Consider the following 12,412-nt stretch of genomic DNA (forward strand, 5'->3'; position numbering starts at 1 on the left):
ATATACAGATTGAATAACATCGGGGAGAGGCTACAACCCTGTCTCACTCCCTTCCCAACCGCTGCTCCCCCTTTCATGCCCCTCGACTCTTAGAACTGCCATCTGGTTTCTGTACAAATTGTAAATAGCCTTTCGCTCCCTGTATTTTGCCCCTGCCACCTTCAGAATTTGAAAGAGAGTATTCCTGCCAGCATTGTCAAAAGCTTTCTCTAAGTCTACAGATGCTAGAAACGTAGGTTTGCCTTCCCTTAATCTATTTTCTAAGACAAGTCGTAGGGTCAGTATTGCCTCACGTGCTCCAAAATTTCTGCGGAATCCAAACTGATATTCCCCGAGGTCGGCTTCTACCAGTTTTTCCATTCGTCTGTAAAGAATTCGCGTTAGTATTTTGCAGCCGTGGCTTATTAAACTGATAGTTCGGTAAATCATCTGTTCTTACACATCAAATATGTTGTGTAACTTTTTATTCAAAGATGCTTCCGAGTATGTTTATCTGCATGGGACCAAACGTGAAGAGCATTCATATTTTCAACCCGTCCGCCGACATTACAAATTTCTCAGCAGCCACTACCGCAATCTCGAGCGCTGTAGTAAACGTGGCAATGGAAATCCGTCAGCTGCTGTAACTGCACAGCTGCTAATTAACAGTGCTCGAACTGTGGAGGAGGCACCTTCCTACGAATAAGAACTGCCTCGTTTTGTTCTCGAGGCGTAAAGAACGCGAGATTACTCCATGGAGAGCGCTGTACCTGTAGGATAGTGAACCTAGTCGTTGGTTGTTGTTTCAGAGTAGTGACTGATCGTAGAATCACGTGAACGATCGTGCTCTAGAGAGCGCCATAAATACTTTACGTGATTTTCATCTGTTTCTGTTGTTGTGAGACATGAGGTTGGGTTTCGTGCAGCTCTTGTAAATATTACGAGTTATACAGTTTTAAGTCCTTCGTAATATATTAAAGCTATTTGAAGGACATTGTTAATTCTTCAGTTTCAGTGTCTTATGAAGCGTAAAAAATCCATATATTTTTAAAACTAGTTACTTAACTGAGTTACTTTAACGTCTTAACAGTTTTCGATGTCTTGAAAATGAAGATTTGTACCAGTTGCCAACAGCTTCGATTTCAAAATGCTTTTAACTAGTAAATAGTTTTTTTATAATACTTCTTAATTTGATTTAATTTACCAATTGTGGTTGTGTAGTGTAGTGATAATGTAACAAATATGCCTTTCTCGAATGCAACAATTTTGGATTTGAATAAAATCAGGTGTGGCTTGTCGATTCCATACTGGGGAAGGCTGCGACATTTATCGATAGGAAGTAACCTAGACCTCAGACTACGCTACTGATCAGGCTGCCACCACAACCAAGATTTCTGGACAGGGGAGGGGAGGTGCAGTATAATACTTGCATACTGTACCTACTTTACGTTTCATAATCAACTACTAATTATCATCTAAAGCTAACTCCATAGATAGTTTATTTGTCCCTCAAACATTTCCCAACATACTGCCACAAAAAAATCATACTGAAGGACGCGTTTCGGAGATATCTTTAATGCTTTGTCTGGTAGTTTCGTCGCTTGCTTATAGTTTTCGGCATTTTCGTCTCTAAACTTCAGCCGTTTAATGTTTTATCCACCCAAAACGCGGTGTTTAAGAGTTTGCGTGACGAAACAGTGATCTTGTGCTGTGATTGGCTGACGTAAGGAACTAGAACAACGGCTATGGAAATGTACAGACCTTATTAGCCGCATTGTACGCCCCCGGTAGCTGAGTGGTCAGCGCGACAGAATGTCAATCCTAAGAGCCCGGGTTCGATTACTGCCGGCTGGGTCGGAGATTTTCTCCGCACAGGGACTGGGTGTTGTGTTGTCCTAATCATCATCGTTTCATCCCCATCGACGCGCAAGTCGCCGCCGAAGTGCCGTCAAATCGAAAGACTTGCACCCGGCGAATGGTCTACCCGACGGGAGGCCCTAGTCACACGACATTATTATTATTAACCGCATTTATACTTGCGTATTATAGAAATATGCATTTTAAGTGACATAGCGAACCCAACTACTCAGCCACATTGTAGAGCGCTCTGTTAAAATTGCGTGTATACCGTTACCTGATTTTACGCTGCTGTTGTTCTTATTCATGTTTACATCGGGTCTCAGCGCAACAACTTCCTTCACTTTCTTCCTAACCGCATGTTCCAAAATTTTGCCCCATAAATTGCTCACGGTAATTCATATTCTGTTGTTTTCGAACTCATGGTACGCTGCTGTTATTCACAAGGAAGCAAAACTCACTAAACTCGTGCATAATACACTCACAGAAAGAATCTTGTCAATTACGCACGCTACCCGCAGTTAATGGGACGTATTTTGCGGAAGGGGTATATTTCGCGCGCTTTTCGCACTTAATCAAACGTGAAACTCTCGGTAGGTGCTAATACTTACATTTCCGTACTCTAGTGTACTCTGGCGAGATATCTGCAAAATTTTTTTCCAGCGGTGGATAGAATAGCCAGTGGCACAAACAAAAAAACTGTCTGAAACTCTATCAATGTCGATGAAAGACGCGTCAAAGCATAACAGAGATATACAGAGACAGGGATTCGATAGCTATGTTTCATCAACTCCGTTCATTCCCTTTTGATGCAAGCAGTGGAACGTTAAAATTTTGTGCAAGTTGGAAAGACAGGCGTAGGCCGAAACTCCAGAGCCTGCGGGACGCCCATAAGAGCTGTACTCCGAGGAAGCCACGCCCCCGAAACCTCTGTTACACAGAGCTAAGCGGCATTTCGAGACGCAGCCTTAAAACCAGCTACTAACTGTTCGAAAAACATCACGTGACATCACATATTAACTGTTCCAAAAATAATGACCGGTATTATTCAAACCCGTGTGGAAAATATGCGAAGGGGCCTTCTAGTTATTTAAATTCTGTAACACGTTACTTGAGAAATTTATTTTAATGTATATTTCGCGGCGGCTCCGCGTCAGAGCCTTTAATTAAGAGCCACACCTGAATAAAATACTTCTTCCTAGGTATATAACCTTGTTGTATCTCGAATCAGTTTCTTCGAGCGTTTATTAACTGTTGTGTGAACGCCGGCCGAAGTGGCCGAGCGGTTCTAGGCGCTACAGTCGGGAACCACGTGACCGGTACGGTCGCAGGTTCGAATCCTGTCTCGGGCATGGATGTGTGTGATGTCCTTAGGTTAGTTAGGTTTCAGTAGTTCTAATTTCTAGGAGACTGATGACCTCAGATGTTAAGTCCCATAGTGCCCAAATGGCTTGGTTCAAATGGCTCTGAGCACTATGCGACTTAACTTCTGAGGTCATCAGTCCCCTAGAACTTAGAACTACTTAAACCTAACTAACCTGAGGACATCACACACATCCATGCCCGAGGCAGGATTCGAACCTGCGACCGTAGCAGTCGCACGGTTCCGGACTGCGCGCCATAGTGCTCAGAGCCATTTTTTTGTTATGTCAACAGTCGCTGTGTTTATGTTAGGTGACTAGTTTCAAACGTTACAGTTTCATTTTCCAGCCTGATCTACTGTGGCAACAGTACATAGTTGTCAGTGACAGTGAATAAAAAAGTGGAATTACAATAATCAGTTCAAATACAACAGAAATTAATTATATGAATACAAACATACCTGCTCTCGCAGTGCGTGATGTTTATAATAAACATCAAAGTCGCAACGAATGATTTATAAATGATTGCAGAATGAATGGCACAGTCTACACTTGCCTTTTACGAAGTCAAAATCAAACTGGAGGTCAACACAGCAAACAGCAGTAGGAAAGTTTCAGTGGCGCTAGCGTCGTCTGTTAACGTACAATCGCGCGCCGGCAGCCATCGGCCATGTGGCGTTTTCATGTGGCGTTTTCATGCGTTCTGGCTTGACTAAAAAATAAGTAAAAAAATTAAAAATATGAATAACCAAGTTTGTGTTTTATACGCAAAAAGGTTTTAGTAATTAAATGTCAGGTAGCTAATCACAAAGATCTTATCTCCACTAAAGGACTTTCCAGACTACTTCACTTCCTTTCAGTGGTCTAGTGGCTGTCGGCACGGTAGCTCAGCGTGTGGAGCAACAACGAACTGAAACGGGTGTCTTTCGACGTCCGGCCAGAGCTGATACAACGAACGGAAACGAACAAAATGAGATTAAAAAAAAAAAAAGTGGCTAGCGTTGCGGCCTCTGAATCACGGGGTCTCGGGTTCGATTCTCGGCCGGGTAGGGGACTTTTTCTGCCCGGCGACTGGGTGTTTGTGTTGTCCTCGTCACTTCATCATCATCTCGTGACACTGGTTGAATTGGGATGTGAAAAAATTGGACTGTGTGAAAAGTGGGAGTTGGTACGGGCGCTGATGACGCGCAGTTGTACGGCCTACAAACCAAACATCATCACTTATTTTCAGCAAAATTAGATCCGTTTGAATATACAAACCATTCTATTAAAAAGATAGTTGCATGCATATTGTTTTCAGGTTGAGTGGCTGTAGTCTGAAAAGTTCATTAGGTACAGAAAAGTCAAGACAGAGAGGGCAGCTGGTGTGGAAATTCAACAACAAGAGCGCACGATTTACGAAATATTGTTACCAGTCCTTGTAATATTATCGACGGCGTGAGAAATACGTGTGTGCTTACACGAGACACACGTACATTGACCATTGTCCCCGCGGGGCAGTTGTGCACTGCAGCGGACAGCTGTTAATGGTCGCCTAATGTGGCTTGACCAGTTTGAGGTTGCAAACGCATTCGGTCCACTCCTGCTGGTGCTGTCCTCTGACTGCATTTGTAGCCTCAGCTAAAAACGCCAAAGAAGCGACCATTAACAGCTGTGGACGACTGCACCACAGACTTGAAGGAAAAAAGTTGCCATTACTCTTTCCTAACCGTGATCAGCAATTACTTTTCAGGACTTATTTCTGTTACTTGTCCGTGAAATACTACAATGGTAGTAGTATGTTGCTACGTTTAGCAGTTACTTGCCGATTCAATTCATAAAGTTTAGCCCCTTTTGCGTGTTGGGCTTACGACAGGCAATAAAAAATAAGATAATAAAACTACCTCTAATGCTCACAGCCCAAGCTGGTGGCATTCGTATACAGTCGGCCCAAGAAGAAGATTAGCTAATATCACAGGCGGTAATCACCTTATAACCTTAAATCTTCTATTCTGGGGCCGGCCGGAGTGGCCGAGCGGTTCTAGGCGTTACACTCTGGAACCTGGCGACCACTACGGTCGCAGGTTCGAATCCTGCCTCGGGCATGGATGTGTCTGATGTCCTTAGTTAGGTTTCTAAGTTCTAGGGGACTGATGACCTCAGAAGTTAAGTCCCATAGTGATCAGAGCCATTCTTCTATTCTGGTGTCTCTTTGTCAGAAAAGCTAATTGGGCTGGGTTAACGAGCAATTTCCAATGTTCCTACTTGGTCGATACTGCATGAAACATTAGGATGATATAATTACTCCACTAATCTAACGATAGAAGCAACGGCGACAAAACTGAAATTTATTCCTACTAGTCGAACATCATCAAATCAAATTGGCAGTCTTTCAAGACACCACCAGAGAACGGAGTCGCCGAAGTACCAGGAACGAGCCCTGCGAACATAATGTAATAAGCATTCCTCAGGATGCTATCAGGTGTGATCAGACAGTTTCCATTCGAGCTAGTTGTTGCAGCATATATGCAACCTACAGCGACTCCGATGCGGGTTTGTGAGCACCGACATGAAGGCAACGGATCACTGTGGCGTTCGTGTCTTCCTGACGTGCGTGTGGTAAATTCGGAAACGAAATCTATGGCGACATTGTTACCAAACGCGTCCAAACAAGATTAACTTTATGCAGTCCTTTTCATGGCTGCCGAAGGGCAAACACCGTTAAACATCCATCGGAGAATTATAAATGTGTCTGGCACAAATTGTCTGTCGACAACCACAGTTGCTGAATGGTGCGCCAAGGGATGCTGCTGCACCATGGTAACGCACGTCCACATACGGCAAACGTCGTAACGCTGAAGTTACGCCAGCCCAAATGGGACACACTCGCGCACTCTGCCCATGCGATTATCAAGCCTTTAGTCCCTTAACAAAACGCCCTGAAGGATCTACGATACCTGTCGGACGAGGATGTGAAGCAGGCAGTTACGAACACATTCACGCGCCAGGTCACGGTGTTTTACCAAATCGGTATCTTCAACCTGATGCGCCCGTGTGATGATTGCCTGAATGCTCATGGATATTTTTGTCTGATTGGCATACCGATTCTGAACTATGCCGCCTTCGAAGGGAAGCTTTTTGATTGTCCCTTATAAATGACGCGGCACACCTCTCTAGCCGCAAACTGCATGCCTACTGGAAACTCTGTGATACGGTGCAAGACAGAATTCTCAGGAATCATTCGCCAACTTCGTCTACATCATATGGAAGTTAAAAAAGCACGTGCCATACGAAGTACAGGTAATGCAGGATGACGCGCAATACCGAGCTGTCAGGTGCGAGTTTTATAAACACGAGAGAGGGCCTTTCGGAGGGCTCAACTGTTAGCGACCGCAGCTAGCGTACAAGTAGGTTATCTCTTCCAGAGGGAAGGAATGTGAGAGAATATGATTCAAGTATCGCCTGAGATAAATGTCACAAAATTGGCGGACTTCACAACCTGTAGCATAAATGGTTATTTACGGTAATGCAGAAATCAAATAATAAATCATGGGAACGTCCTTCCAAAAATCCAAGTACACCAATTTCGCACGACATTGAGGCCTGTGCGTAGCAACTTGTACGAAATTTGTTCCACAAAAATTACATAAGTTACATCTGCATGGCTATGTGAATATTGTTAAATAAACCATTCAAAATTAATAGCTAGTAAACGCACAGATCAATAATTGCTGTCAAGCTAATGGATTTAGCGATAGGCACTGGTTATCGCGCATTGTTATTCGGTTCACAGTCCAAATTATGGTTCAAGTGGTTCAAATGGTTCAAATGGCTCTGAGCACTATGGGACTTAACATCTGTGGTCATCAGTCACCTAGAACTTACAACAACTTAAACCTAACTAACCTAAGGACATCACACACTTCCATGCCCGAGGCAGGATTCGAACCTGCGACCGTAGCAGTCTCGCGGTTTCGGACTGAGCGCCTAGAACCGCTAGACCACCGCGGCCGGCCAGTCCAAATTATAGTGTACTTAAATACAGACAATTATGACAGTGCGTCAGAACAATAATTGCGCTAAACGTACACCTATGATGAATGCAGTGTATTGTACCCACAACCATGCCCTTTTTTCCAGTGTGACGTGTGGTATAGTTGATTACTTTATTTATTACTTGATTGAGTATCCACTTTCACATTAATAAAGGCGTAGCTGATTTAAAACTGGCCCAGATTTTGCATTTTCTGAGTCATCATTTGCCGGCCGATGTGGCCGTGCGGTTGGTTGGTTGGTTGTTTCGGGGAAGGAGACCAGACAGCGAGGTCATCGGTCTCATCGGATGAGGGAAGGACGGAGAAGGAAGTCGGCCGTGCCCTTTGAAAGGAACCATCCCGACATTTGCCTGGAGCGATTTAGGGAAATCACGGAAAACCTAAATCAGGATGACCGGATGCGGGATTGAACCGTCGTCCTCCCGAATGCGAGTCCAGTGTCTAACCACTGCGCCACCTCGCTCGCTGGCCGTGCGGTTCTAGGCGCTTCAGTCTGGAACCGCGTGACCGCTACGGTCGCAGGTTCGAATTCTGCCTCGGGCATGGATGTGTGTGATGTCCTTAGGTTAGTTAGGTTTAAGTAGTTCTAAGTTCTAGGGGACTGATGACCACAGATGTTAAGTCCCATAGTGCTCAGAGCCATTTGAACCATTTTTTTTTAATCATCATCGAAGAGAGCACAGGAAGGCGCGCCTCATGAATAGACCGTGTAATAGCGTGTACGTCTAATTAAACATGTTGTGTTAGTAACAAGGGTTAACCGCGTTGTTGTGTGTGTGTGTGTGTGTGTGTGTGTGTGTGTGTGTGTGTGTGTGCGTGGGTGGGTGAGTGTGTGTGACAGGTCATTATTTATAATGAACCAATAGGCTTGGGCTATAGTGTGAAGTCGGAAACAGGACGAATGGGGAGAGCCGTTTACCTGAGCATGTATTCATTATGTTACTTTTAATTTGACTGGTGGACCAGTTTGTTAAATTTGTTGTAGCCCGAGGTGGTCGAGAGACCATAAAAGGCCGCAGTCGCAGATGCAGTGCGTGTCTCTTCGATCCCATTTGCGGTGGTAAAGCGACAGAAGTTGGGTGGTAAACTGGCTGCTCGATGCTTTAACATTTGTGGACACTTAGTACAGTTGCTAAGGTTTTGAACTTAGAATCTGACAGCCAGATGGTACCCTTAACTTTTCCGGGTGTCAGAGTGTGAGCATTATAGGACTTTGTACGATTTCTGCTGCTTTTGGTAATTGTTTCCGATTGTCCTGAAAGACTTTATTAATACCTAAGGAAATGTATAGTGTGTTAAACGAGCTATTGAACTTTAACTTTGTGGCTTAGATAATGGTTTATGAATAGTTAACGCTCTGTGGGACTTTGTATTGCGTGCATTTCCAATAAACATTTGACTGAGGGCACATGCTAGCACTTGAACCGCACATACGCAAGCTATACTGCACATACAGTATTATCGACAGTTTATTTGAGGCGATAACTGCAGACTTCTTGTAACACCACCATTGTGTCTATTGTGTTTTTTATTTGTGAATAAATAATCACCTCATCGAAACTTAGATGATCGGTGTACCTACCATTTGAACCTAAGGGATTTGTCACAGTGTTTTCTCATTTAGAAGTTTTATTTACGCTTAGTTCGCAATCTTGCCACACTTAGGATTTCGACTGCAGGATCATTTCTGTAACCCATTTAGCTTCAGGTAACATAGCTACAGGGCGTGAGTATGACGTTTAAGACCCATTCGTATGACAGATAACGAGCATGCATGTCAGGACAGTATATTTGCCCGAACAGTTAATACGTTCTTTTTGTTACTGAGGTGTTCCGGTAAAGTGTACCGAGCATTCTGTATTGTGAGTCAGAAATATTTAGTTGACGTATTATTCCCCCCCCCCCCCCGTTTTTTTTTACGCGCTGCAAATCTAAGATCGAAGTACCATCGTCGACGACGATTTAGACTTCGTGGTGAAAGGTAATTAGGTGCTTGTGTTCACTTTATCATGAATAAACGTTTGGGGTCAGCTTCTTAGGGCCTGCATATCGGTCTGTAAGATACCGCTAGTTGGTGGAATTGGTTAGTGTGCCATAGTACCAAAGAACGTGCTATCTTATTCCGACGCCATGGGACGGGTATTGTCCTGCCCAGAGTTCTTATGTGGTACACGGAGTTACACAAAGTGTCTACTTTGTTGTGCAGGGTCGTCGTCCGTTTGCGAACTGCTTCAATACTGTATCCATACGGAGGGCAGCGTGCAAGTCAACGATACCAAATTTTGTAAGACTTGTAGACTGACAGTTTCTGTTGCACTGGCAAGACCCCAGACGAGCTGCCATACAGTATCTTAGAGAGCACAGTCGCCTTATATCAAGGGCTTATTTCAATAGTAGTACAAGTCCATTACCTCCACTTTTCTGCCTATAATGCTTCTGAAATTAATGATCCAAACAGAAAGAAGGGTTCATCTCTAGCAAGAAGCCATATGCTTGAATATTCCTGGTATATCAACTGCAGATTTTTCAGCGATCATTTAACTTCAAGACTCTGTATCTCAAAATGAACAGAAATGGACTTGTACCATTATTGTAATAAGTCCTTCATATAATCGAAGCTTTGCAGTGGTAGTGAGGTCAGTACTCTTGAAAAAAAGGAGGAGTTTCTTGGACATACCAAAGCTTTGTTCCTGAGAAGTCAACATCTTTATGGAGAAACAAGTGTCTGTCCAAAGGGACTCCCAGGTAAGTCGCAATTGGCCCCCAGGGGATATCCTGCCCATGCAGTGTAAAGTTGGGAGGCATAGAGGGGCGTTCCTTGCTAAAATTGATGGCTGTCGTCTTGACTGGATTACGTTTCGTTTTATTGGTCTTACATCAAGCGGCTGTGGCATCTAGCTGACACTGAAGACGTCGAATGTCGGCGTGAATATGTCTGCCGCTGGTGAGAAAAGTCATATCTTTGGCAAATTGCGCAATTTGTACCGCTGTGACAGTTGGCATGTCATTGACATGGAGATTAAATAACAGTGGGGATAAAACGGATCATTGAGGCAGCCCCGCCTGCGCCAGTCGGGTATCAGACGATTGACCCTCTACAGTAACAGTCATCTTTCTGTTTGTCAAAAAACTACCTATAAGTTTCACACAACAATTGGGTACCGACGTCAGTTCATCCAGTTTCCGAATTAGTTGTTCCCTCCATTACTATAGGCCCTTTCAGTATCTAAGAAGACCGCTGCAGTAGCACTGGACACACTGAAATTTCTGGGAACATGTGCCGCCAGACGAAGGAGTTGCAGCTCCGTGGATAGTTTGAGTTGGAATACATACTGTTCTGCCCTGATTGTACCGCCTGCCACCAGTGGTTCCAAATTGCGGGCCTGGATGACTCTCTCGAAGGTTTTGCCCAAACCACTAAGAAGACTAATGGGTCGGTAATTTGCGTCCTTCTGTGGAGATCTTCCAGTGGGAAATACTTTGTCAAGAGAAAGCCTTTATAAATTCTAGTCAATAGCACCTGTGTTTTACGTGGCAAGTTCTTCAGGTGTAAGTTGCTGGTCTTGTCGACACCAGGCCCCTTGTTCCATTTAGCTTCCTGAGTATGGTTCTAATTTCTTTAGGTGTAATTAGACGTGGACTGAACTGGCCAGGAGCGGTGATGATCCCATCGACGAGTTGTATGGTGGCATTCTCGTGATCTCTCTGGGCTCTCTTCAGAGGATCCCACAGAAGTGCCACTTGTCGCTCAAAACCCGCCGCGAATGTTTCCGCTTTTGCCAGTGGGTCTTCCGTTAATCCCTGAGGAGTCTGACGAGGTCGTTTTGGCGTGGGATCGGCCCTCAAGTTTTTCACTAACCGCCATTCTTCTCTCGTTTGCAGCAGGAAGGAGAACATCTATTCCTCCCACGTTTCTACTTGCCATTCAAGTAATCGCCGTCGAAGCTGCCTTTCCAGGCGATGCATCTATCGGTGGCATGCTGGGTCGCGATACTGTTGCCATAACTTCCGGTACCGGTTCTTCTATAGACAAAGTTCTCCAAGTAAGGGAGGCAACGGAACGTGGAGCCGGAAGTACTCAGGAACCGTTATAGACAGTTTGTGTGTCTTCTGGAGCCTTCGCGTTAAGTACTCGACAGCATAATCGATAAGGTCCGGCGTCTGAACCGCCAGTGAAGGCACAATGTTGTTATTTAAGTACCACTCGAACTGGGACCAGTTATTTTCCTGGTGAACTCGCTGCTTCGGTAGGTGACTCGACCTTTGTAGCGACGCCGGAACAGGATTATAGTTCGACGATAAGTCATTGATAGTAACAGGGCGGTGGTCAGTCCCAAGTCCTTGAGTGATAACACTGTCAAGGACGTCTGGACGTTGATGTCTGCGGTAGGGAGTGTGAGTCGCTCAGGAGGTCCTCAGATGTCCAGGTCTAAGTCCTGTTCCAGGTGGTGTAGCACCAGTCCCCTACGGTGAATTCCAGGCAGGATGCTCCGCATGCCAGTTGCCGCGAACACACGTCTCGCAGTTTGGTGCTATGATGTAGGTCTTGTGCTATGAGCCGCACTGCAGGGTGAAGATATGACCCACAAAACTGACCTCTTCCGTCGGCCGCTGTGGCCGAGCGGTTCTAGGCGCTTCAGTCTGGAACCGCGCGGCCGCCTCGGGCAAGGATGTGTGTGATGTCCATAGGTTAGTTAGGCATAAATAGTTCTAAGTTCTAGGGGACTGATGACATGTTAAGTCCTATAGTACTCAGAGCCATTTGAACCATTTGACCTCTTCCAAATCTGACCAGACTGAAACCGCAGTCGCCTCCAGGCCCGGTAGGTTGGCAGGTCAACGTGCCGGTGAGTAATACTACAGCGAAGGTAAACTGCTGTGCCACCATCTCATGCTTCTCTCTCAGTGCGGCATCACATTTCGAAGTTTGAAAGTTTCATTGGGCCGTTGGTGAATCTATGACAAGAGGACAATGTCGATCTTGTGATGACCAACGAAATCTTGTAGTTCATGTTTATAATTGCCAACTCCAGAAGCATTCCATAGATAGATGGGAAGATCTGTTGTATGTGCAGCCATGGAATTAATCTGACCCCTCAAGCTGAGCCAGTGTTTCCACCAGTATAAGTATCTTAGACAGCCTGTCTTTAACTGCCAGCATCTTTTTCCCAGCACTGATGA

The sequence above is a fragment of the Schistocerca serialis genome, chromosome 6, assembly GCF_023864345.2.
Source record: "Schistocerca serialis cubense isolate TAMUIC-IGC-003099 chromosome 6, iqSchSeri2.2, whole genome shotgun sequence".
Classification (NCBI taxonomy): domain Eukaryota; kingdom Metazoa; phylum Arthropoda; class Insecta; order Orthoptera; family Acrididae; genus Schistocerca; species Schistocerca serialis.